The sequence below is a fragment of the Homarus americanus genome, unplaced genomic scaffold (assembly GCF_018991925.1).
Source record: "Homarus americanus isolate GMGI-L3 unplaced genomic scaffold, GMGI_Hamer_2.0 scaffold43264, whole genome shotgun sequence".
NCBI lineage: Eukaryota > Metazoa > Arthropoda > Malacostraca > Decapoda > Nephropidae > Homarus > Homarus americanus.
In genome coordinates this window covers 86,198-113,561 of record NW_024728490.1, presented here as the reverse complement: position 1 = coordinate 113,561, position 27,364 = coordinate 86,198, and the positions used below count along the sequence as shown (strand labels likewise).

The window sequence follows — 27,364 nt, the reverse complement described above, 5'->3', positions numbered from 1 at the left end:
TACCAAAATAATACGAACCCTCCGTGAATTAGTCACCGACGTAGATACTATTTGCCACCACCTGTTGCGTCGCCGTCGAGAGCCTCATAACATTTCTAAAAGCTTTCTACACCGAGAAAGCTCAAAAGGTTGTCATGAGAAGATATCGGGGAGGAAGATGCGTCATTAATGTTACGGGGTAGTGTTGAGTGCCTGCGTGAAGGAAAAACTGCATCGTGGGGTTCGGGGGAGGGCGATAGGGTGTGGATCAGAGGCGGCAACGAGTATGTATATGTATGTGTGGTTATAGGAGCGTGTTGTAGGCGAGCTTCTCGGCACACACGCATTACTGGAACCAACTGAGTGTAGAGGGTGGGTGTGTGGTGGTGGTGAGGAGGGGGGAGAAGGGGGATGACTGGAGAACAAAAGGGGACTGAAAGATAAACGAAGAGAAGCAGGAGGTGGAGGAAGAGGAAAAGAGGGAAACGGAGAGGAAAGTTTGAGGTGCGAGGAATTGGAGGGAGAGAGGGAGGTAGAGGGGGATGTTGGCGGTAGTATGGACAACGGTGGATAACAGCGAGAGGGAGGGAGGGAGGGAGGGAAAGACTGACACTCGTTTACCAGAATATGGTTGACACGCCACACGGTATAAAGCTCGTACTGGCGTCACTAGAGCATGATCACTGCCAACTACCAGCAACGGCGTCCACCAACAGCAGTGTGCGAAGTGCCGTGGACGGGAGCAGTCACGTCCATCAATAGTGCAATAGTTGTGTGATGTCCTTTCTACACACACACACACACACACACACACACACACACACACACACACACACACGTAAGCCATCACGATGAACAGCCCAGGGTGTTAACGGCGTCAACTCACCTGTCGATTGTGGTGTCCTATGCAGTGTCTTCTGGCCGCACCTGAAGAAAATAAATACAAATTAGTTTTACCAATAAAGAGGAAAGTAATAATAATAATAATAATAATAATAATAATAATAATAATAATAATAATAATAATACAAATAATAATAATAATAATAATAGAACTACTACTACTACCAATAATAATAATAATAAAATAAAAACACCCTAAGACCAAGAAGCAGAACCCTGTAGCCCAAAGAAGTACAAGGTCGTCAAAGGGTAAATGCAACTCGTGTTTTCCTTTGAGTAAACCTTCCACAACATAAGTGAACAAAAACAACTGGCAAACGATACTCAGGGTAAAGTATAACAAACAGACGACGAACATTTGAGATACGCTAATACGACCTACACTGTGAACGGGGGAGAGGAGGAGGGGGATACTAAGTTCAAACAAGATTAGAAAATTATAAACAAGACATAATCGACAATAATAGTAACACAATAATTAACACAACTTACAAAAAATAAAAAATAAACTACTATACTTTTGGGGCCACGAACACCGACTGGTCCAAGTGCAAAAAAACAAAAACAAAAACACAAAACAACGAAAACAAATCAATAAACATTACTAGTTATCATAAAACGACATTGGATAAAATGCTATTACCAGACATATCCCCTGGAGGCTAACCCCTCCCCCCTTCCTCCACTCATGTATGTATGTATATATATATATTTGCAAGACGTTTGGCAAAGCTTAATCGGTCGGAAGAAATGTATAAGCAAAAGGACTTAAACTGCCTCTCCTCCACAAGTGTACTCAGAGGAAGGAGAGAGAGAGAGAGAGAGAGAGAGAGAGAGATGGAGGAAACAAGGAGAATGGAGAAGCGACAAAGTGGGAAAAAGAGGAAGGTGATAACGAGCGATGGGAGGAAGGGAGAGGTAAGATGAGAAGAAGGTAAAAAAGAGAGGAGGGGGAGGAGGGGAGGAAGAAGGTAAAGAGGGAGAAGAGGAAGTAAGAGGGGAAAAAAAAGAGAGGAGGGGGAGGAGGGGAAGAACACAAGAGAGAGAGAGAGAGAGAGGAACTAGGGGAGGAGGAAAGAGGTAAGAGGAGAAGTAAGCAAGAGGGAAGGGAAGAAAGCAAGAGAGAGGGAAAGGCTAAGAGGACCAGGCAACTCATTACTTGTGACAAAACATAACACAAGAGTTTGGTGGAGGTAATGAGGCGGTAGCGTGAGGCAGACGATCACTGCAACAATAACAATAACATCAGCTGTACACACACTAACAACAACAGCTATAGTGACAAGCAACAACAGCTATAGTGACAAGCAACAACAGCTATAGTGACTGGCAACAACAGCTATAGTGACTGGCAACAACAGCTATAGTGACTGGCAACAACAGCTATAGTGACCAGCGACAACAGCTATAGTGACCAGCGACAACAGCTATGGTGACTGGCAACAACAGCTATAGTGACTAGAAACAACAGCTATAGTGACTGGCAACAACAGCTATAGTGACTAGCAACAACAGCTATAATGACTAGCAACAACAGCTATAGTGACTAGCAACAACAGCTATAGTGACTGGCAACAACAGCTATAGTGACTAGAAACAAAAGCTACAAGGAAACCAACAGCAATAACAGCTGCATAAGAGACCAAGAACAGTGAAGGTAACATCAACACCACCACCAGGCTGCTCAGACCCCCTCCAATGGCTCGGGGAAAACAGGACACAGCCGCTCCCATCCACCATTTAGTAGCGTATTAAAATAATGTCCCATTCAACACAGCGGCGGTCCCCCTTACACATCCCTCCGGCGCCACGCTCGTCACACGTCCCTATATGTAAATGAAGACTAATTACATGGGAATAATAACATGAGGTCAATCCACCAGCATAGGATTACAAAGGACAAGGAAGAGAAACAATGCATAACAGATGAAATAACAACAATTGAGAAAAAAATTAGGGATGCAAAGAGAGAGAGAGAGAGAGAGAGAGAGAGAGAGAGAGAGAGAGTCAACTTCAAACCGTACTGTAGACAAGGCGACGAAAAATGGATCACTACATCAGTTTTATGTACAAGTATGGTCGTTCTTTTACACCTCCTATGCCAAAGAATAGCACACACATACCGTAACCTATATTTAGCCCACTGTAGAGGTTGAGGAACGTGTGTATGGCGCGATAAAAGGCAAAGGTTTATAATCATGCTAAGACATAAACAGTGTTCCTACATTTTAGACGATAATATTACCGAAGTGAACCCCAACATTATATAAAGGCTTTCAACTTTGAGATTATCAGTAAAAAAACAAATATTATCCTGTTAACAATAATAATATTTAAAAATAAAAATAAAAATATTAAAAAAATAAAAAATAAAAATATTGAAAAGGAAACCGTAACGACATCCATATTGGCTGTGAAAATAACAAAACGCTACAACAAAACGAAACGCCACCACAAAATGGACCACCACGAAAATAAAAAAATAAAAACAATAGTCACGTATTAAAAAAAAAAGGCAGCAGACTCTTATGTTAGCAACAATCACCTTGACCTGTGAGTGACCCTGTGACCCTGTATAATAAAGCATAATATTATAATGTAAATCTATGAGCGGTCAAGATAATGCCTACCAACACTACCAAGATTCATGTAGAGTCAAAACACGGGAAACGGTAACACTCTTGAGATAAAACTGGACCATTACAAAAAAAAACGAACCATAACAGAGAAAAACGAATCATAACAAAAAGAAAAACGAACCATAACAAAAAATCGGTCCACCACCAACAGAAAAAGACGACAACAAAAGCAACTCCAACATAACAACACGGCGATAACAAAAAGCTCGACACGACTGCGGTTTGTCTGCCTACAGTATATCCCAGAAGAGAGAGAGAGAGAGAGAGAGAGAGAGAGAGAGAGAGAGAGGCTCAGATAACATACATACATACATACATACATACATACATACATACATACATACATACATACCATACATACATACATACATACATACAGAATACGTCTTTTTAATTTGGTTATAATGTAAGTTTGACTGAAAATGCGTTTACGTCTTCTTCTGATAAGCCACTGGGGACATGTTGTGCGAGTCTGGTGGAGGAGTTGATTGGTGGAGGAGTTGATTGGTGGAGGAGTTGATTGGTGGTGGAGATGATTGGTGGAGGAGTTGATTGGTGGAGGAGATGATTGGTGGAGGAGTTGATTGGTGGAGGAGTTGATTGGTGGAGGAGCGATTGGGTGGAGGAGTTGGGATTGGTGACGAGTTATCACTGGGTGACGAGTTGAGCCTGGTGATGAGTTGATTGGTGGAGGAGTTGATTGTAGGAGGATGTTGATTGGCAGGAGGAGTTGGATTGGTGGAGGAGTTGGATTGGTGGAGGAGTTGATTGGTGAGGAGTGATTGGTGGAGGAGTTGATTGGTGAGGATGTTGATTGGTGAGGAAAGCTGATTGGGCAGGAGGAGTTGATTGGTGGATGAGTTGATCAGGAGGAGTTGATTGGCGGAGGAGTTGATTGGTGGATGAGGCGTGCTCCATTGTTCAATCCCACTCACTGGTCCAAGGGGACATAAACACAGGCACTCTAGACTAACAAACCTAACAAACCCAATAAGGACAATAAGAAGCAACAAAAAAACAAAAACAAAAACCGGCAACCAGGACAGGAACACACACACACACACACACACAAAGACACACACACAAAGACACACAAAGACACACAAAGACACACACAGCAACACAACTCCCATTCATAACACAAGGAAAATACTTCATGACAACACAACACAACACAGGAGCCAGTCAGCACCAGCCACGACACAGCACCCAACCAGCACCAAAAAAAGGGGACAACACACAGGAGCCAGTCAGCACCAGCACAACACAGCAGCCAATCAGCACCAACAGTCAGCACCAGCCACGACACAGCACCCAACCAGCACCAACCACGACACAGGAGCCAATCATTACCAACCACGACACAGGAGCCAATCAGCACCAACCACGACACAGCACCCAATCAGCACCAACCACGACATAGCAGCCAATCAGCACCAGCACGACGCAGGAAGACAAACTTGAACACGGACAGAAAATGACGCATTAAGTTCTTACATGACAGTGGACGGGGTGAGGGTAAGGGAGGAGGAGGAGGAGGGTAGAGAAGCCAGAAAGAATAAAGGGGAGAGAGGAAGGAAGAGGAGGAGGAGGAGGGAAGGAGAAAATTAAGGAGAGGGAATCAGCAGGTGAAGGGGAGAAGCAGAGGGGAGGAATTAAGTAAGAAAAGAAGAAGGAAGTGAGGAGAAAAAGGGGAAGAGAAATAAGGGGGTGGAGGAAATAATGGAAGTGGCAGGATGTAAAAGACAGTGAGAAAAGAGACTAAGAAAGAGACGAGGAAAAGATGAGAAGAAAAAAATGTCCTAAGAAAGTGAGTGAGTGAAGATGAAGATAAAAGGAGAAAGAGATTACTGGAGGAGAATAGGGGAGATAAAAAATGAGAAGAATAAAAAAAACAGGAGAAAACTAAGTGAAGGAAGAAAAAGAATGAAGGAAAAATATGAGAAAGGAGGAAAGAGAAAAGAGAAAATGTGAGAAAGAACAAAAAGAATGAAGGAACAAGACATGATACAGAAATGATAACTAGGAGAGAGAGAGAGAGAGAGAGAGAGAGAGAGAGAGAGAGAGAGAGACACACACTAAGCATAAGAGAGAAAGATTGAAGCCCCTTACACAACGTCTTGATGATCGTACAGCGTAACAACCTCCCATGCGTGTTGCCGACAGCTCTCCTCGCTATTAAACACTCAACAAATACTTCTTTGTCTTCCTCTACCATAAAAAACTATTATTATTCCCGTGTTATGATATTAATACGAAAAATATACAGTGTGGGTAATGATGGTACTACAGATGCGATGTGATGTAAGGTTTGCTTCCGTGTTTTGTGGTTAGTTTCCGCCTTGTGTGATCCTGATGTTATTTTCTTCTACGGGCGAGATTATTGGTTCGTCGCCACCAGGAAGTGGTAGGTCCCGGCACCACTTCCTCCTCCTTCTTCCTGCTTACTACTCTCGTCTCTCCTATTCACATACACACACACACACACACACACACACACACACGCAATAATGGTGGCTTTGTAGATTTATTTTGGTGGCAGGAGAATTGTATATGATGATTATTGTAGTTAACTTGAGGATTGTTGATTATGGCGAGATGAAATTTCAGACAAGTGTACGAGTATATTCACAGAACACAGTCAGTGTCTGTTGTGTCTGCTTGGTAAAAAATATTGTTTCATATGTGAGTATTTCCAGACGATACGGTATACATATATCACAGTCTTATTAACAGTGTGTTAGGTTGTTAGTGAACTGTGTTTACATTTGCCTTTGATCTACATCTAAATGCTGACAGCGAGACAATACCGTACTTCATAGTTGGAGCAGCAGCAACTATGCCAAGTATACACCGGTGTACAGTATGTGGCAGAGATGAAACAGCTAGTGACTGAACAACCAGATGCTTCTAAACACCTGACCAAGGGAGGATTTGTGGTTCCCTGATCGTCACAGCGACCATTCAACAGTGTTTCAACAGACCAGGCGTTGTAACAGACAAAAACAGGAAAGTTAAGGGCCAAGGAGCTGCCAATGGCTTTACCCTAGTTAGGGAGAAGAGCTCTAATTAAATCCAATGACTCTGATGTACACAACTCCATCAAGACCAGAAGATCACGAGGACTAGGGTAGCTTCCGGCTCACAAGTGAAGATGCTGTATTGGTCAGAGATACTGTAAACCATTACCAGAATTAATTGTACCCTGAAACTGTACCTAACGCACAGATCTACGGTGTAACAGTACAAACCATTTCAAAAAGCATAAGGGGGTTCTCTTACAGCACGGTAAGAGAATCGTAAACAGAAGATGACCAGCTTTACACAACAACAACGTCTTGTACAGAACAGCAAAAGAACTATAGCTTCTGAGATACTCATGCGAGAGCACAAACACAGATATTCACAGATATGTGAATAAGAAGCCGATGTGCTACAGAGAGGTCCGTTTGCTATCAACATTAAGAACACATGACATGGGTCTGAGGACAGTGTTAGAGCATGAACTTGGTGTAGTGCCTCCTCAACTGTTCACTGATGATGGTCCAAGTGGAGAACAAGAAAGTCAGATCTGCCAAAGCCATGAGAGACAGTATGTGAGGTGATTCACAGTGTGTCAGCAGCCAAGTGTATACAGTACTCCCAACACCCCTGAAGCGCACAGGATTTACTCGAACTTTAGAGGCTTCACAGTCAAGGAATTATGCACCTTTAGCTTGCTGATATGAGCACACATGTACACATTATACCTGAAGGTATTTACCATTGTTTTAATGTCACGATTCACCATAGTATGGAAGCAGTGGGTGGAAAACGAAGGTTGTGCATCATCAAAATGACAATATCTTACTTCATGACCTTCACGGGAGTTTGTTCGTCCCTCGCAGTCAGCCACACACCCACAACATCCACACCCGTTAGCAACACACCCACAACATCCACACCCGTTAGCAACACACCCACAACATCCACAACATCCACACCCGTTAGCAACACACCCACAACATCCACACCCGTTAGCAACACACCCACAACATCCACACCCGTTAGCAACACACCCACAACATCCACACCCGTTAGCAACACACCCACAACATCCACACCCGTTAGCAACACACCCACAACATCCACACCTGTCAGCCACACACCCACAACATCCACACCCGTTAGCAACACACTTACAACATCGCCTCCATTCTTATCAGTTATACTATCACTCCCTTCAACATACTGCCACTACCACCACCACTACTGCCACTACCACCACCACTACTGCCACTACCACCACCACTACTGCCACTACCACCACCACTACTGCCACTACCACTCACACGTCTAACACTCAATAAAAAACCACTATCTCCCTTATAGAAACACCAGGATGTTACCAATACCACATCCATACACGTCTTCAAACTATCTCTCAGCCACCAATCACCTACTACTACCACGAGTACCACCCACTTAGACAAACTACCACCATTAATAAACATCCCAACAAGTTACCACCACTACCACACACCCCAACTAACTGCCACCACTACCACACACCCCAACTAACTACCACCACTACCACACACCCCAACTAACTACCACATCTACCACACACCTCCTCCACACCACCAACACCCTCAGCCACCAACCCCAGCTGGTCACTCCTTCACTCCCTTGATTACTGTGGGCAGCAGGTGACGGATGGCCAGCCTCGCCCCCTCACCCCACTCCAGCACCCACGATTATATGACTTTATGGGAGCCTCTCTTGGGCTTCTCTAGGCTCCTCCTCTTCCCCCTTCTCTCCCACAGGATGTGGAAGTGGAAGAAGGAAGAGAAAGAGAAGATGAGAAAATATGGTTCCCCTTTGTGTGGGAGACACTTAAACATACGAGGGTCTTGGATACTAACAGTATTTAGTTTAGTCATAAATTTCAATAAGTCTTTCCAGGCAGAATATTACCATGATGAGGGTTGTCTCACACCTCACCCCCCCTGCTACCCCCTCCCTCCCCCCTCCCTTCCTCCTCCCCTCCTCCCTCCCCCTCCCCCTCCCCCCCACTCCGCCTTCCCCTCCTCCTCAACACTCCATCATGACAGGCTCCCAAAGTTCCGGCATTCATTTCAGTCAAGAGGATTACAGTGTTCCGTTACCTTTTACACTGACGTCAGGATAGAGGCCAGGTTATCTTTGTATATACTGAGGCAAGGAACTGAGTGTACTGAGTTAAGGAACATGGAGGTAAGAAACCCTGATTAAGGAGTATTGAGGCAAGGAACATTGGCTAGGGTGTACGAAGTTAAGGAACAAAGTATGGTGTATTGAGGCAAGGAACACTGGTTATGGTGTACTGAGCCAAGTAACGCTGAGTTAAGGAACACTGGTAATGGTATACTGAGGTAAGGGACACTGGTTATGGTGTACTGAGCCAAGTAACACTGAGGCAAGGAACACTGGTAATGGTATACTGAGGTAAGGGACACTGGTTATGGTGTACTGAGCCAAGTAACGCTGAGGCAAGGAACACTGGTTATGGTGTACTGAGCCAAGTAACGCTGAGTTAAGGAACACTGGTAATGGTATATTGAGGTAAGGGACACTGGTTATGGTGTACTGAGCCAAGTAACACTGAGGCAAGGAACACTGGTAATGGTACACTGAGGCAAGGAACACTGGTTATGGTGGATATAGTGTCACCGTCCACTACAACTCTGGTCATGAGGTACAGTGTGAGTTACCGCCGCCACCTGACTCTTGGAGGCCAGCGTATGGTGTTTTGATGACACCCCCCCCCCTGGTCCCTCCTCGCCATCTCCAACCACTACTGTCCTCCTCGTTATCGTCATCTCCTATCACATCCCCTCGCCATCACCCATTCCTCCTCGCACCCCCAGTCCCTCCTCTCCACTTTCCATCCGTCACTCCTCGCCACCCCCTCCATTGCCCGTCCCTCCTCGTCACCTCCTACCATTACCAGTCCCTCCTCGCCACCCCCAGTCCCTCCTCGCCACTCTCCCATCCATCCCTCCTCGCCACCCCTCGGCCTGCTGGTGAACCTATGACAGTAAAGACGATTAATTTATGGATCTATGAATGTGAGAATTACGGCAGCTCTCGCCACTTCTTAAACACAACTGGAGCCACGAAATTATTTACCAGAATCCCTAGAAAGCAGTGAAGCGTTTACCTAACCTAATCAAACCTATCTTATCCTAACCTATCCTATCCTAACCTAAACTAACCAAACCAAAACAAACTTAACCTAACCAAAACTAACCAAACTTAACCACCACCTCACTCTCAGCACACTAGTTTATAACACGTGACAAATTATGATTCTCAATAATTCGTAACTTTTTTTTTTATCTTATAGTTAAATGTAAAAGAAAAAGTGAATTTAAAACACGTCAGTATTAACCTAACTTCACGACACATTTTGACCTCATAGGATAATATTCACGACCAGAGGATAAGAAAGTAAGATATGGTATAGTCCCAGTGCCATTTGACGCCTAAGTAACCATTATTGTTTTCCAGGATAGCTGTTGAGGGAGGGGGGTGGAGGGGGTGGAGGGGGTATTTAAGGTGCGTTAAGGGGTAAGGGGGAGGGGATGTGTAAGATACGAACCTATAAGAACCCGGCCCTTGAGACGCCCTAAGAACGTCATCGACAGACAGACAGACAGAATGCAGAAAGGGAATACTTTAGACATACACCCTGTCCACCTCTACTTAAACAAAGACACAAACATCTATTGAGGAATGAAAAGGAGATTTACATCGAATTTTCCATCGCCTTAATACAAACAGTGATAGTGACACACATACACACATACACACAAGAGGCCACAGATCTCCATAGTGTGGCGCCTCCTACACTTGCTGCTCGACAGGACACAAAATTGAATTGTAATCGCTTCAAAGGATTATCTAATAACGTTAATTTCGTGATGTCCCACACGGGGGAAGATGTAGTGTTAGCCTTCAACCTGTGTGTGTGTGTCCGCGTACAACACCCAGCAACACACGCCCACAACACCCAGCAATACACACCCACAACACCCAGAAACATCCCCTCCCCAGCAACACACATCCACAACACCCAGCAACACACACCCACAACACCCAGCAACACACGCCCACAACACCCAGCAATACACAATTTCCACAACACCCAGCAACACACACCCACAACACCCAGCAACACACCCGTAAAATTTTATGCCTCGCTCTCAGTACATTAAGTCAGCTCTTGATCACATTTCCGTCCATTGAGGTGTGATGATTTTTGCTCTCTACCTTCTTTCTCTTACCAGGTGAGGTTAGGTTAGGTTAAGTTAGGTTGAGGTTAGGTTAGGTTAGGTTAGGTTACGTTGAAGGTATAGGTTAAGTTAGGCTAGGTTAGGTTAGGTGTTGAGGAAGTACACCTGTCCTGAATACAAGGAATGAAAAAGTCAAATACAACCTTAATTACACCTTCGTTATTACAGGTAAATATGGCGCCCACACCAGAGAACTATTTCTCCCCCACACCTGAGATCTATCCCTCCACACCTGAGTACTTTCCCCCACACCTGAGTACTTTCCCCCACACCTGAGTACTTTCCCCCACACCTGAGTACTTTCCCTTCTTCCATTTTCTGCCTGTCCTACATTTACTTCCCCGCCAATATAATTTCCTCAACTGATTTTCTTCATTTTCCCCAGATTAATACATTCTAGTTTCTACTAACTTCCTTCTTTTCCTTATTTACTTCCCCATTAACTTCCTTCTTCAACCATTAACTTCCATCTTCTCTATTTTCTTCCCCACCAACTTTCATATTTCCCCATAAACTTTACTTTCTTCCCTATATGCTCCATCCCATTAGCTTTACCCTTCCATCTTCCCCTGTTTATTTCCCCGCCACTACCGCTCCAAGGATCACTGTTTATTCCCTAAGTTTCTCCCTCCCCCGGCTTATATAGCATAATACACGCTTTCTCTCTCTAATACACCTCCATCATTTTTCCTTTCTTTCCCTGACTTTCTCTCTCAAGCCGAAAGGAAAGTTTGGCCAGAGAGAACTAAGACTCGTAGGCGTGTGTTGGTGGTGGGGAGATGGTGGGGGAGAGAGGGAGGAGGTAGAGTAAGAGTTGGGGGAAATGGGAAGGAAAGTTTAAAGAAAGAGGGGAGGAGAGAAAGGAAGGGAGGGTGTGGGGGAGATGGAAAAGAGGGTGAAGGGAGAAGAGAGAGTGAGGTAAGAGGGAAGGAGAGGGAATAGAGTAAGAAAAGCAAGTGAGAGAGAGGAAGGAAAGAGAGGGCAAGGTAAGGAAAAGGAAACGGAAGGGGTATGGATGGGAGGAGGTGAGGGAAGGAAAAGAAAGGAGACTGGTGGAGGTGAGAAAAGGGGGTAAGAGGGTCGGAAAAGGGACAAAGATAAAAACCAAAAGGGGAGGAAGAGTATAACATGGTAGATAACAGAGAGAGGACACACACACACACACACACACACACACACACACACACCTAAGTTTAGCTTCTCAGTCAGGTTGTGGTAAAAGTTTAGCAGCCTTGTCCAGTGTTGCAGCGTCACTCACACTGCTCCAGGAAGTACCGGGGAGTGTCGGGGGAAGGGGAAAGGAAGGGGAGTGTCGGGGGAGGAGAGTGTCACAACACCCTTGGGTGAGAACAACATAAGTGGGTCACAACCTCGCCCAGTGGTCACAACACCCATAGATCAACACTGCAATTTAAATTATACAATAAATATTATTATTTTTTTTTTTTGGGGGGGATCCAGTACATGTGATATGCGTATGTATTTCTGCGTAACTGATATAAGTATAAAAGATAATTAGTCTCTATATATCACACACGTACACACCAACGTGGTCATTAATGGCTGTTACCTGGATGACTGTTTAGTACTCGTAAAAACAGTCTGTCTCAGCATGTATCTTTACGACATACACACTCGCGCTATTTGTCCTTGCTATACATTTCGAGTTTTCAAAGGATTTTTTTTTCAAAGGGCTGTCAAGCCTGGCAAAACCCGAGCACGAATCAAGAGATGTGCTCCTTTTTTGTGCAACATCAAAAGCACCGTGACGTCAAAAACTCTCAGAAACGGGTGACATGTCTCTCTCTCTCTCTGGCTGTATAGTATTACCAACACAGGCAATTCACACACATGATTCACCATCTGGTAACAACGTGAGAGGCGTGTTTCGTACTGTGTTAATGCTGGCACTTAAGCTCGGGCACCTCACACTACTAAGCCACGAACGAGATCGGACTATCAGAGTTCCACTATGAAAATGTCTATAAACGGTCTCGCTCCACTGAGGATGAAGGACAAGATAAGAAACGAATAAACCTGAAATAAGTCATAACTACATTCAAAACCACTGAATCACAAAGCCTAGACATTATACGCAAGGTTTTGTATCTCTCCGGGGACTCGGTTATTAATTTCATTCCTCCATCCCAGTCTCTACCTTCTCCTAGCCCTCCTACCCTCAACTTTGACCATTAATATTTCTGTTATCCCCTCACCTCTAATTATATGACTAAAGTATCTCATTTCTCTTTTTCTGTACATTTCAAGTTTTTACTAATATTAGCACTTCATTTGTTTCCCTGTTAGTGTAACTAATTTTTAACTCTCGCCTACAACACCACATTTCAAAGGCTTCTAACCTCACTCTGGTGTCTGCTGAAGGTGTCCACACTTCTGACCCATCCATCAGTCCTTGTCATATCAAGTCTTTCAGCAGCTCTTTTTCTCAAGTTGAAGCTAATGTCCCTTTTCATTAGGTCTTTTAGATTACTAAATGTTGTTTTTGCTTGCCCTCTTTTTCGAAGCCCTACATCTAAAAATTCTTGATCAATAAATTTTGATGCATTAATTTTTTGCATTCCTGGTAAGAAATTTTCCGTATTAGTGTTGGCAATTGTGAGGCGTAATATTTGCGTCATGTAATACACCTCCCGCTGGACGTCAGGGTATAGTTCCCGACAAGTTCGGATACCAAACTATTTCCAAATTAAAACAATCCCTCTCGTCATACAACTTTCTTTTAATAATTTGTTTTATTAATTCCATATAAATTTCCAGAAAGTTTGCCTTCCTGCTATGTGGGTTCTCTTTGTTTGGTATTAATGTTTGTGGATACATAAATTGCATGTTTTTATCCAATATACTGTACCATCATTATTTAAAGATAATAAATCGTCAATGAATCTCCATGCCATATTAATTTTTATTTTTCAATCGAATATTGTTCTTTCGTCATCTTCTCTAGGCATATAAATTCATAGCTGTACAAATGTAAGTTAGCCATAAATGGTGCATAGGAATTCCTTCACATGGTCTAAACACCTTCCGAATCTTCCTGCCTTCCCAGTATCCTTCACACTCACTAACAGCAATCGTGTCTTTGTTTAACACACACACACACACACACACACACTCAAGAGTTTTACTGAAATATCCCCAACGATACAAGAGTTTCTATTTGGGCAATACTGTGACTGTGAACTTGACCTTTCACATGAACGTTTGACAGTAGCGTTCTGCACTTTGTCTAGTAAGCCGACAGGGTCACACTCGGGATACCTTTGACATTTGACAATCCTATGACTCTGACCCTCCACTAAGACACTACAGTTTGATACGACAGTCACACTCCGGACTACTTTTGAACTTTGACCTTCAGCTGTGACGTCTATTGAACCATAACACCAAGACAAACATCAGTGCGTGATAGTTAAGACTGTCTACCAAGCTTGAAGACAATCCTAGTGACGCAAACAAACTTCTCTGGACGTACGGACAGACAATTAGATGCGGGTAAAAAAGGGTAAACAATGTGGACCTGTGAGTAAGATGGACAGCCACCATCACCAGCGACACACCTGAACTCGTCGGGCACAGGTAGAGTGTTCTTGACGTATGACAGGAATGTAACATCTTATACCTCGAGGCAACGTCACTCACTCTACCACGGCCTAGCCAACGTCAGGCCCTCTTACCACAGCCTAGCCAACGTCAGACACACTCCACCACAGCCTAGCCAACGTCAGACACACTCCACCACAGCCTAGCCAACGTCAGACACACTCCACCATAAGACTTGCCACAGCCAGCGTCAGACACACTCTACCACGGCCTAGCCAACGTCAGACACACCCCACCACAGCCTAGCCAACGTACAGCCTAGCCAACGTCAGACACACTCCACCACGGCCTAGCCAACGTCAGACCCACCCTACTTCCACCTGGCTACACCACGCCCATGGGTCAAGCCTTAATGACACGTCTCAGTCCCACACTACCACAGTTCGAACCCCCGAACCTACTAATCTCCTACAACTCGTAACCTAACTTTTCGCCTTTTAACTAAAAAATCGCTTAACCTGGATAGCGAGTTTTCGTCTTTAAATAATAAACCACATAAACTACCCGGGGGAGTAAGTTTTCGTCTTTAAGCACTTTACCTAACCCAGACACTGAGTTTTCACCTTTAAGTAATAAACCACATACCCTACTCCTGACAGTGGGTTTTCGCCTTTAAGCAATAAACCACATAACCTTCCCAGGACAGAAGTTCTCATCTTTAAGTTAGAGACAACAAGGAAATCGTCTTAACTTCCAAGAGTTTGTTTAACTGTACCATTGAGTAAATGTGATGTTAATTAATCATAAAAAAACATTTGTCCTTATGAGCATCTCGGCTTACAGGATGAGGCTTTAAGCTAACACCACCTCTAACTGTTTGGTACCGTCACTTCAGCAGGATGGCGATAGTCTTTGATCACTAAATCAGTTTCCCGTACACGTGCAGTATGGAGCAGGTGTCTGGTATGGTGGACGTGTCAATCAACATTTTTGTCGTTTCTCTCATCTTCCAGGAGAGACTCACTCGATCATATTTGAGTGCGTGACGTCATCAACACCAGGTACATTCGTGTAGCTATTAACGATACAGGTGAGGCGCCAGTGACGGTGGAAGGTGAGATAAAACATGGCCGCCACATGATTCCTTCACCCCATTCTAACATCTTTGAGTAATGGCGTACACCTGCCACAGAGATCAAGGTCATGCATCACGGCTACAGATTATAAACAAGAAGGTCGTGTCGTGTTATAATCACAACCATGAATGAGTTTGTATACAAGTTACCGCAGCCTACATGTAAGTTGGCAGCCATAACACAAGACTTACCGCATGTAGAGCTGTTGACAGAATACAAAATACCTCCACACGTTTATCGACATCGAACTGAAGTCCAATAAGGGCGTTTGGGACTCTGCAATATATACTCTTAAAATGTTTCTATGTATTACGGATGGGTTTTTAATGTTCTATTCCGAGATGATTTATTATTAAATGCACCGTTCACCTGCAACAGACAACTCAAATACATGTTTCTCTAAGAGGAAATTTGACCGAAACTGAAAAAATATAATAGTCATACCAGGCAGACAATCATATAGCTGCAGGATAAAGACAAGAAGGAAAATATGTAAAAAAAAAAACATAACCTCGGTATCACATCAAACTACATGCTTCTGTCGTAGTTACGGTACGTGGCTGCCGAATCAACAGTAAGTCTCCAAAGTTAGCTTACCCAAGTGGCACATCTCGGTAGACTAACTATTGGGACACCCCGTATGGTGAGGTGGCGCGTCGTTTATAGCAAGGCAGAAGTTGTGGTCAGAGTCGAAACAAGTTAAGGTGGCTACATCGTGATCCCCCCGCTTGACCCATCTTACCATTTGAGATTCGAAGTTCATATGATATTATTTGTATATTTAAAACTGAAGCGACACTAGTGTAATTAAGCCACAAACCCTACAACAAAAGCATACTTTTTTTTATCGTACATATAAAGTGTTACAGACGACTTACATGAAACCTAAGCCATTTTTCCCTCACTGTGCAAGGACCGAATGGTGAGGAGGGGGGGGGGGATCTCTAAAGCCGCCACCAACTTATTCATGGGGAGGGGATGAAGACGGGGACTGCCACCTCCTTCAGCCAGCAGAGGGGAGTCTACTTAACCTCGACTACAAGGGTGCCACTTAAGGTAGACGAGTCAGTGCCGCGCCTCACCAAAGTTCAAGCGGCCATAACTCTGGATAATAACGATAGCAAATACTGATCATCGAAATGTTACAAGGACTTGTTGTGATGCGTCAACAGATAAGCTTTGGTTAGATTAACGGACGGACGGACGGACGGACGGACGGACACAAACACACATCCTCTCACCCCTTAGGCAAAAAGTGGGAGTCAAGAATAAGTAACTAACTTGGGGTAAAAACAAAAACAAAACAAAAAGAGTGAAAGAGGAACAGAGGAAAACTCTTAACTTGGCCTCAACTAATGAATATAACTCAATGAAGAGACAGTGGTAAAAGACCTTAAGTTTATTTAATACCATCAAGTGCTGAAGTATTCTACTCATTAAATGGACGAGGAAGAACTCTATACTGTCCCCTCTCCCTGCTGGTGGGGTGAAGCAGCGCCCCTTTTCAGTAGTCTGGTTGAGTGCGTGAGTGAGGGCCGCCTTCCTATCCCTACTAGGTGAGAAAATATATCCCCTCCTTTCTCTGTGCTGGCTGAGGGAAAAAAGCCCCCTCCTCCCCCTCCTTCCCTCTCTTAGCTAGCTGGGGTGAAGTAGGGCCCTCCTTCCCTCTCCTAGCTGGGTGGGGTGGAGCAGAGTCCCCTCCAGTGGTCTGGTTGAGTGGGTACGGGAGAACCACCATCAAAGTGAAGGTAAAGCTCTGGTATGAGGTAAACATTTGCTTCAAGTCTATTTCTAGAGTAAACAAACGCACACAAACACACACACACACATACATACACACACGCACGCAACTTACAGGGACAGATATAAACACAATCACTAACGACACAAAACATCACAGCACCAGGAGGTTTAATACAAGGCATTACTACGGAGCAAAGGGTAAATACAGTATTTACATTGAATGGTCATATTGGACACACTTTACCACACCACTACAGGCAGTACCACACCAGCACACACTGTACCACACCAGCACACACTGTACCACACCAGCACACACTGTACCACACCAGCACACACTGTACCACACCAGTATACACGGTACCATAACACACATTGGACACACTTTAGGAGTATCTCAACATGAGTCAGTAGTTCACACGCCCGTCCTCCTCCAACTATACTCCTTTACAGACAAGAGACCACAAGCATCTTAGCGTGTCTCCTATACTCTGTAATATGCACCACCGTATTCCAAGAGGAAACTCACAAAATATGTTAATGTAAATAAGTTGGTTCTCTCAACTATAATCAGTAAATGTTCAACGACTATAATTATGAGAAAGAATTGCGTTAAGCTTGTTTTAATTACATTTCTATTAACGGTGTAATGAATTTAATTACTATTATACTTAACAGTGTGGGCCACAGATCCAGCCCGCACCACACACACAACACACAACACACACACACACACACACACACACACACACACACACACACACACCCGCACACACACACATACCCCCGCACTCACACACACAAACAGCAAAACTTCTCCACAACTTTAAGTTCCTTTATGGTGTTCCTAAAACACTAACAGCCGGCAACAGTGACGACACAGCCCAAGTTGGACCAAACACCAGCATATTTACCAACATATTACCGTAAATTGTGGTCCCAAATATTAACAAAACTAAGACGATAAAAATATTTAATATAATCTGGTTCATGGAAAGTAACACACACACACACACACACACACACACACGAGAGCGCGCGCCTGTAAAAGCATAATCAATGCAGTGTATCACAAACATGAGTGTGGCCGACGACGCGCTCTCACAAAGTTGCAAATGTGATCGATACCCAAATGGGGAAACTTAACTCAACACAACTTTCCTCCCTAGCCGAGTCCTGAGGGGATTGCTGTGTTGAGTTCTCTGTCTCTCTCTCTCTCTCCCGGTTGCGTAAAGGCTGTGGCTGCTCCACCACCCAATGAAGGCTATACTATACTATACACCCTACACTCCTGCTCCTGTCACCACACACACACACACACACACACACACACACACACACACACACACACACACACATACACAAGTATACGCCAGAAGAGGTACCTAGAGCCATAAGTCTGTTGCTTCCGTTGTTAACAGTATAGTGACTCTACCTCCGTTATTAACACTGCGGCAAGACAGTAGTTCCCGTTGTCAAGCATTATGAAGAACCATCAACCTTCTGTCTTCGGTACATCGCCTCGCCTTAACCTAATGTACTTCAGAATCACCGTCAATATTTACCATCCAGAATACAACTCTAGGCCAACCATCTCACACACCTGTCTTCCAACTGTATAATAACCTAACCTAACCCAACCTAACCTAACTTAACCCAACCAAACTTAACGCAACCCAACCTAACCTAACCTAACCCAACGCAACCCAACCTAACCTAACCCAACCAAACTTAACCTAATCTAACCTAACCTAAACCTCTACCTCGCTCTTCAACACAACGAACAGCACCAGGGAAGCCTAATATCGATCCACCTCATCAAATCCTAAACAATTAACCACCATCAACTTTTACCGAAACGTTTTTAACTGGATCATAAATACTTGACGCAGCTGTTATGGGATTCAATGGTGTTAAATAATAATTAGTCTCCAATCAGCGTCTCATTACGAATCATCAGACTTGAAATGCAACGGTAAATAGAAGGCTGATGGACGTTTGAACATTCTGAATTATATCCATCCAGAAATTATAACCATGGATTCGTGTCTTGAGTACATGGAATAAGTGTACGTAAGGAGAAATAATTACTTCCGCATAGTTTGAAGGGGGACGTTGAACTCTCCAGAAAGTCTTTGTACATCGTGGTGTGTTTGGGAGCTCCAGATGACAGCCATGTTTACTTTATACAGTGTGTCAGAGATAACCAACACAATGACCGACTGTAGTTCACGCAGCCAGCACACACACACACACACACACACATTAACTACCTTCAGGAACTATAACATCACCCCAATGCAAGTAGGGTCACATTCACCCACCACCTCCACCATCACCTCTACCACCACCACCAGCACCACCACCACCCTCATGCACCTGCGCCTTCCCCTCCCAACCACCATTCCAACTAACCCTCATCATAATCATCCAACAACCACCACCCTTACCACCATCGACCACAAACACTGCCATCAATACGAGACCAACAACAATATAACCACGATTTTAACCACAACAACAGATTCTCACAACCACCACCAACATCATAATTATTACAATCACCACCACAAAAACTACAACTAACACAATACTCACAAAAATAACAAAACCACCACCATTACAACTACTACAATTATTACAATCACCACCACAACAATTATCACAATCCTGTACCATAATAATCATCACTGTAACAACCATCACTACAACATAACCCTTTACAATCACTACAATATAACCACAACCACCACAACGTCACACTGCGCTAAACAGACCACTGTAGTCACCATCACAGTCATCACCATCATCATCACCACACCATCACAGTCATCACCATCATCAACACACCATCACAGTCATCACCACACCATCACAGTCATCACCATCATCATCATCACCACCACAATGTCACCACCTTCGCCCCTCTGCCACCAGTCTCCTCTCCTCCGCCACAACCACAATAAACCACAAATACGTTACTACCATAACTACATACACTAACACCACATAACACACACACCTCAGGTACCACCAGCACTACTAACACTACCACATAAAATCACCGGCGCCGCCCCTCCACCACACCACCAACAACGCCGCCCCTCCACCACACACCAAAGCCACCAGCGCCGCCTCACCACCACACACCACACCACCAACGCCGCCCCTCCACCACTTAGGACAGACGAGAAGCAATAACCCCTCGATTGCAGCTAACATCTGATGCCTCACAAGGTAAATGAACCACTTGTGGCTGGGATCGTGTATGTCTGTATTCCCGGAGCCTACCTGGCCTGCCTCCACAGCTTGATCACGTAATGCAAGACACACGCACATCTCCTCTCCTTGTAAGTCTGCTAATACGCGTTAGTGGCTCTATTCTGACTCAGGTTTTCCCTTCCGTTTCGTCCACAGCTCTCACTAGTTTTATTTATTTTTTAATGAAATGAGCTTCCTCCCATCGAAAACAATATAAATTTCTTATTTTTAGTTTTAAATATTTCTTTATTTCCCGTGTAATGGAGTACAGTGACCGAGAGCACCTAATTACAGGTTGGGGAAGTGAAGGACCAATCATAGGGAGTTGTGGATCATGTTGCCTCCTTGTGTACTGTGTCCAAGGCTTAGTATACAGTGTGGATACAGTTCGTCATATCTATGGGACTCACTGTCACAATGTCATACTTTTCCATTGAAGATAAAAAAAAATACCGTCACTAAATTAGGTATAAAATCTAACTTCGATGCCATACATGTCTTCAAAGTCAACATTCAGTAACCACACACACACACACACACACACACACACACACACACACACACACACACACACACACACACACACACACACACACACACACACACACACAGGTAGTGACCAAGATCCAGCAGTGATAAAACAGTGACGCCCCACTTTAACACTGGCCAGCTGACAACTTTTTCTTGTGTCACATTCAGTCTTCAAACAAAGTGTACTTCCCTCTATTGTCTTCAGGAAACAACGAGCACAGCAGCGCCACAAACAAAACGACAACGCCCAAAAGCATCAACAATACCAACAACAACAAGAACTTCCCCACAAACAACAATAACACAACCACAAACAATAATAACACGGCCACAAACAATAACAACACGGCCACAAACAACAACAACAACACAGCCACAAACAACAACAACAGCCACAAAACACCAAAAAAATTATAAAAACATTCTGCAATCCCTTATTTTAAAGACGCCTTGTAATAGTCAACCCCCCTGCCACACTTTCTACAGTCTACAATTATATTCTATATTAAAATCCTTCCATTGCAAATGATATATAATATTCTTACACATAACTAAATGTATATATTCACGATTCAACCATATTTAATGCTTGTCAAATTACATCCCTCACTCCCAAACTTACCCCCACCCATTTACTCCCCACTCCATCCGCCCAACTGCCCCACCCACCCACCAGTGTTAACTTAGAAAAATCTCCGTCATAAGCCCGTCTACCATAAAGACATTCATAATTGCCCAAATAATTAGAGAATCCCTTCTATTTATGGCTCACCACTCACTCAACGGGTCACTTTACCACGCCACACAAGGTCACCAGTCACACACGGTCACCATCCACACACGGTCACCAGTCACACACGGTCACCAGTCACACACGGTCTCCATCCACACACGGTCACCAGTCACACACGGTCTCCATCCACACACGGTCGCCAGTCACACACGGTCACCAACCACATACGGTCACCTTCCAGCCTCACAAAGATGTCAACACGATATTCTTTGCTTCTTGTTACGTGACCCGGACCCCCCCCCCTTCCCCTCCCTAGCGAGTGAACCGAAAAATAACACACTGCGGTAACTATCGAGGTCAACACACCTAGGCTCGTTTTAGGTCCCATTGTCTTCCTTGAGATCATCTTGACGCACCAGGAAGGAGGAGCCAGAGTAACTTAATGGTGCTTGAGCCAATCAGCGGCGCCACTGATTCTTTTCTGTGTGTGTGTGTGTGTGTGTGTGTGTGTGTGTGTGTGTGTGTGTGTGCGTGTTTCTTCTTTTTTTTCACCACTAAACACTGAAGAGGAGTGTACATAACTTAAACCATCATGCCTGTAGCCCAACGCACAAAAATATATCATCTAGGTTAAGTAAATCAAATTACGTAGTTCGGGTTTATTATTCTATGAATCTTAACACAACTAAGTGTCCCACATCCTCAATATTATTTAAAAACACAACTCATATCACACATAACAAAAAAACTTGGTCATTTCCTCGGCTATTTTTTTTTCAGACATGTTAAAATGTGTAAGAGTTTATGATCTTGTGTAAAATATTCTCTTACTTGTCTGTATACGTTACTGTCTCTCACAACTTCTACTACAGAGTTCACCAATGGCGGCAGCAACACCTTTGGCAATATTTCATACACAAACCCAATGTCTTTTACACCTTATCAAAAATTCTCTCTCTCTCTCTCTCTCTCTCTCTCTCTCTCTCTCTCTCTCAAAGGTAGGAAGCCTTTTTATAGTTGCCACATCAGTAGTATTGAGTTACCATCGTAATCAGTATCCTTCCCTATGTAACTACGACAGGTATATAAGTAATGGTCAATATTCTCACCTATGTGACTACGACAGGTATGTGAACAATGATCAATATTCTCTCCTGTGTAACTATGATACCGTGAGTGTGTGGTGACAACTCTGTTTGGCGGAGGAGTCTGCAGTCTAGGTAATTCTTTGATACGTGATTATTTCCTCCCTATTATGACTTCAAACAGATCAAAACCAACGTTTAATCCACCGTCAACTCCTTCCTGACTTTACTGGTGGAACTTCTCAGTCTGTGTCGTGTCTAAGAAGTGGGCGCTTCACTTGTCTCACGCCAAAACTAATTTACAAGAGTTTTAGTCCCGTCACCCAACTATATGAATTCTAGTCCTGACTCAATCACTCACTGGGAGATTTTTCCGCTGTCAGCACCGACCAGCCAGCGCTAACACCGCTTATGTTTAATTTTCAGTAATTTGTTTTGGTCAGAGACAACCACCTCACTGGGAAGGGGTCCGCACCATACCTAAACGTTAATCAGAGAGACATACGTAATACACACGGTGCTGGTATCTCGGCCAGGTAAACGCTATAATGAGTTGTGTTAAAGAAAAAAAATCAAAATATTGTGAGCGGAGTTGGAGTTTGTATTTCACCCGCTGGCGTTACTGATGACGGCCACCAGTCAAACAAGAATTCATTAGGCCGTCAAATGAGCCTAATTTGCATATGTTCACTCCTCTTGTTTTGTTGAAAATGAAACATGGTCTGGGCTAACAAGCTTCGAGTCTCGTTCATTAACACGTCACCTTTGTACCGACTAATAATATACCCTTCCTTTAAGTCGTAAAATTCAATGACCAAACGATGGTGAGGTGGCCTCTCGCCCCGGAGTAACACTAACATATTTATGACCATCTTATGACCTTATATTTCACACTGCCACACAGTCCTTAATACATGGCGAAGCATATTTTGTGGATGTCCATAATTTATTTCTAATTAAGCATACTCTGTACAGGTGTCACTGTCCACTATCCCTGGGTCAGTGTCACTGTCCACCATCCCTGGGCCAGTGTCACTGTCCACCATCCCTGGGCCAGTGTCACTGTCCACCATCCCTGGGCCAGTATCACTGTCCACCATCCCTGGGCCAGTGTCACTGTCCACCATCCCTGGGCCAGTGTCACTGTCCACCATCCCTGGGCCAGTATCACTGTCCACCATCCCTGGGCCAGTGTCACTGCCCACCATCCCTGGGCCAGTGTCACTGCCCACCATCCCTGGGCCAGTGTCACTGCCCACCATCCCTGGGCCAGTGTCACTGTCCACCATCCCTGGGCCAGTTCCCCAACTTCTCCAAACGGCACAAATGTCCATGCCATATAAATAGTGCCAGCACAAGCAGTCAATAGCGCCTGGCATTTCCTTCCACCCCACAATGGAGTGTTTATAGAAGCTACGCCTGACGAACGCTTGCCAGCAGTGGCACTCTTTCATGGCACCAGTAAAGATTTATTGTCAATCCTGTCACTTAACACACGAGTGAGGTAAGGGTGAGGGAGAAAACAGAAGAGAGGGAACTAAGAGAGAGGAGGAGGATGAAGAAGAGGAGGAAGAGGAGGAGGAGGAGGAGGAGGAGGAAGAAGAGGAGGAGGAAGAAGAGGAGGAGGAAGAGGAAGAGGAAGAGGAGGAGGAGGAGGAGGAGACAATAGAAGAACAACGGAAGACGAGAGAACCCTTAGAGAATTAAGCAGGGCTGGAGGAGGACCTTGGAAGAGCCAAGGAGGAAAAGGAGGAGGAAAAGAGGAAGGAAGAGGAGGAATACCAAGAGGTGGAGAACGGAAGGCGATGACCTTGGGAGAAGTGAAGAGGAGGACGACAAACACAGAGGAAGAAATGAGGAGGATGGTGAAAGGGGAGGCTGAAGAGGATATATCTAGAGGAGGACTTACGAAGGAGGAGGAAGGAGGAGGAAGAGGAGGAAGGCGGAGGACAGTGGAGAAGAAAGAAATGGGGATGACAAATAGGTGTAATGTTGGGAGGCGGGAGAAGGCGTGGGGAGGAGGCGTGGGAGGAGGCGGGAGAAGGCGTGTGAAAAGGTAAGGGAGGGATGTGGAGAGATGTAGGGAGAGGTGTGAGAAGGCGTGGAAGAGGCGTGGGAGAAGGTGGAGGAGGGAGAAGGCGTGGGAGGAGGGTGTGAAAAGGTGTGAAAAGGCATGGGAGGAGATGTGAGAGATGTAGGAGGAGGCGGTGAGAAGGCGTGGGAAGAGGCGGGAGAAGGCGTGGGAGGAGGCGGGAGAAGGTGTGTGGGAAAATGTGTGTGAAAAAAGGCATGGAGGAGATGTGGAGTTGTAGGAGGAGGCGTGAGAAGGCGTGGGAAGAGGCGGGAGACAAGTGGGAGGAGGTGGGAGAAGGCGGGAGAAGGCGTGGGAAAAGGCGTGAAAAGGCATGGGAGGAGAGTGGAGAGATGTAGGAGGAGGCGTGTGAGAAGGCGTGGGAGAGGCGTGGGAGAAGGCGTGGGAAAAGGCGTGTGAAAAGGCATGGGAGGAGATGTGAGAGATGTAGGAGGAGGCATGGGAGGAGGCGTGGGAGGAGGCATGGGAGGAGGCGTGGCTCGTAGTGGCTGCTGTAGGATCATCACTGGCAAGTGTTGAACATCCTCTTGTCATCCGCCCTCACAGGAACCTCCCATCCCCCTCCCTTCCTTCCTCCCTTCCTTCCTCTCCGTCCTCCCTCCCTTCCTCTCCGTCCCTTCTCCCTTCCTTTCCGCCCCCCTCCCACCCACTCCGTCCTCCCTTCCTTCATATCTGCCCTCCCTTCTACTCCACCCTCCCTCCCTCCCTCCCTCCCTCCTTCCTTCCTCCCTCTCTCAATGTTTTGTTTCCATTCAACATTCTTTCTCTCATTTATACCCATCATTCGCACCTCACCTGTCTATCCCATCCAGTAACATTCTACACATTATTTCCTTCCATTATAATCCTATACCATTCCTCCCTATCTTTCCCATTAACCCTTCCCGCAACGCTTATATTCCCTTTCCCATATATTTTATTCCCTCCCTTCTCACTATTTTTTCCTTTCCTTTACGTCTTTTTCATTTACTATTCTCCTCCCCTCCTTCCTATTCTCTCTCTCTCTCTCTCTCTCTCTCTCTCTCTCTCTCTCTCTCATACCATAAGCAAGAGGTGAGGGAGCCCTTTAAACTCTCTCACTAATTTAAATCGCTAAATATTGATTCTCGGGGAAATGCGTCACTTGCGTCCTTCTGTCCAACTAAGTGGCGTGAGTCGGAGAGAGAGAGAGAGAGAGATGCAGGGAGGCGAATGGGAGAGGGATATTGAGTAAAAGAGACAGACAGACAGACAGACACAGACATACAGTTCGATAAACAGACAGACAGACAGACAGACACAGAGACAGGCATATAGACGGATAAACACACACACACACACACACACACACACACACACACACACACACACACACACAGGTAGATAGAAAGACAGACATATATATAGACAGATTGACAGACACCAAACACACAGAAAACAGACAGACACAGATAGACACAAACACAGAGAGAAGACAGACAGACAGACAGCTAAAGGAGAGTAAGCATAGAGGAAGAGGAGTAGGAGGGGAGAGTCAGGTAAAGGGTAAAGGGGATAGGAAGGGAGAGAACAGAGAGAACCACACAGGATTATGATAGAGAAAAACAACAGTCAAGGAGAGATGGAGAGACGAGGAGGAGAAGTAACAGGGGGAAGAGGAGTAACAGAGGGTGGAGGAGGAGAAGTAACAGGGGGAAGAGGAGAGGTAACAAGGAGAGGAGGAGTAACAGGAGAGAAGGAGTAACAGGGAGAAGAAGAGGAGTAACAGAGGTGGAGGAGGAGAGTAACAGGGGGAAGAGGAGGTAACAAGGAGAGGAGGAGTAACAGGGAGAGAAGGAGTAACAGAGGGTGGAGGAGGAGAAGTAACAGGGAGAAGAGGAGAGGTAACAGGGAGAGGAGGAGTAACAGGGAGAGAAGGAGTAACAGAGGGTGGAGGAGAAGTAACAGAGGGTGGGGGAAGAGGAGGAGTAACAGGAAGAAGAGGAGTAACAGGAAGAAGAGGAGAAACAGGAGGAGGGAGTAACAGGAGGAGGAGGAGGAGTAACAGGAAGAAGAGGAGTACAGGAGGAGGAGGTAACAGGAGGAGGAGTAACAGGGAGAGAAGAAGTAACAGAGGGTGGAGAAGTAACCCAGAGGGGTGGGAAGAGGAGGAGTAACAGGAAGAAGAGGAGTAACAGGAGGAGGAGGAGGAGGAGGAGGAGGAGGAGGAGGAGGAGGAGGAGGAGGACTAACAGAGGGTGAAGGAGGAGGAGGTACAGGAGGAGGAGGACATATGAACAGGCACTCGAATCAACTGGAATTTGTCTGGAATGCATCAGGAATTCAACTGGAATTTGCCTAGAATCTACCTGGGATTTACTGAGTATTTAGTTTATCCTGAAACATACCTAGGGATTATGTAGAATT

General features: G+C 45.0%; 1 long non-coding RNA gene across 2 annotated transcripts in view; it reads right to left on the bottom strand.

Annotated features, from left to right (window-relative positions):
- The window catches only part of LOC121866123, a 115,401-nt gene that overhangs the window by 16,752 nt on the left and 71,285 nt on the right, over positions 1–27,364 (bottom strand). For both annotated transcript variants that reach the window (XR_006088892.1, XR_006088893.1), the window contains exon 3: positions 866–906. This is a non-coding gene — a long non-coding RNA (uncharacterized LOC121866123). The remainder of the gene's footprint in view (positions 1–865; positions 907–27,364) is intronic.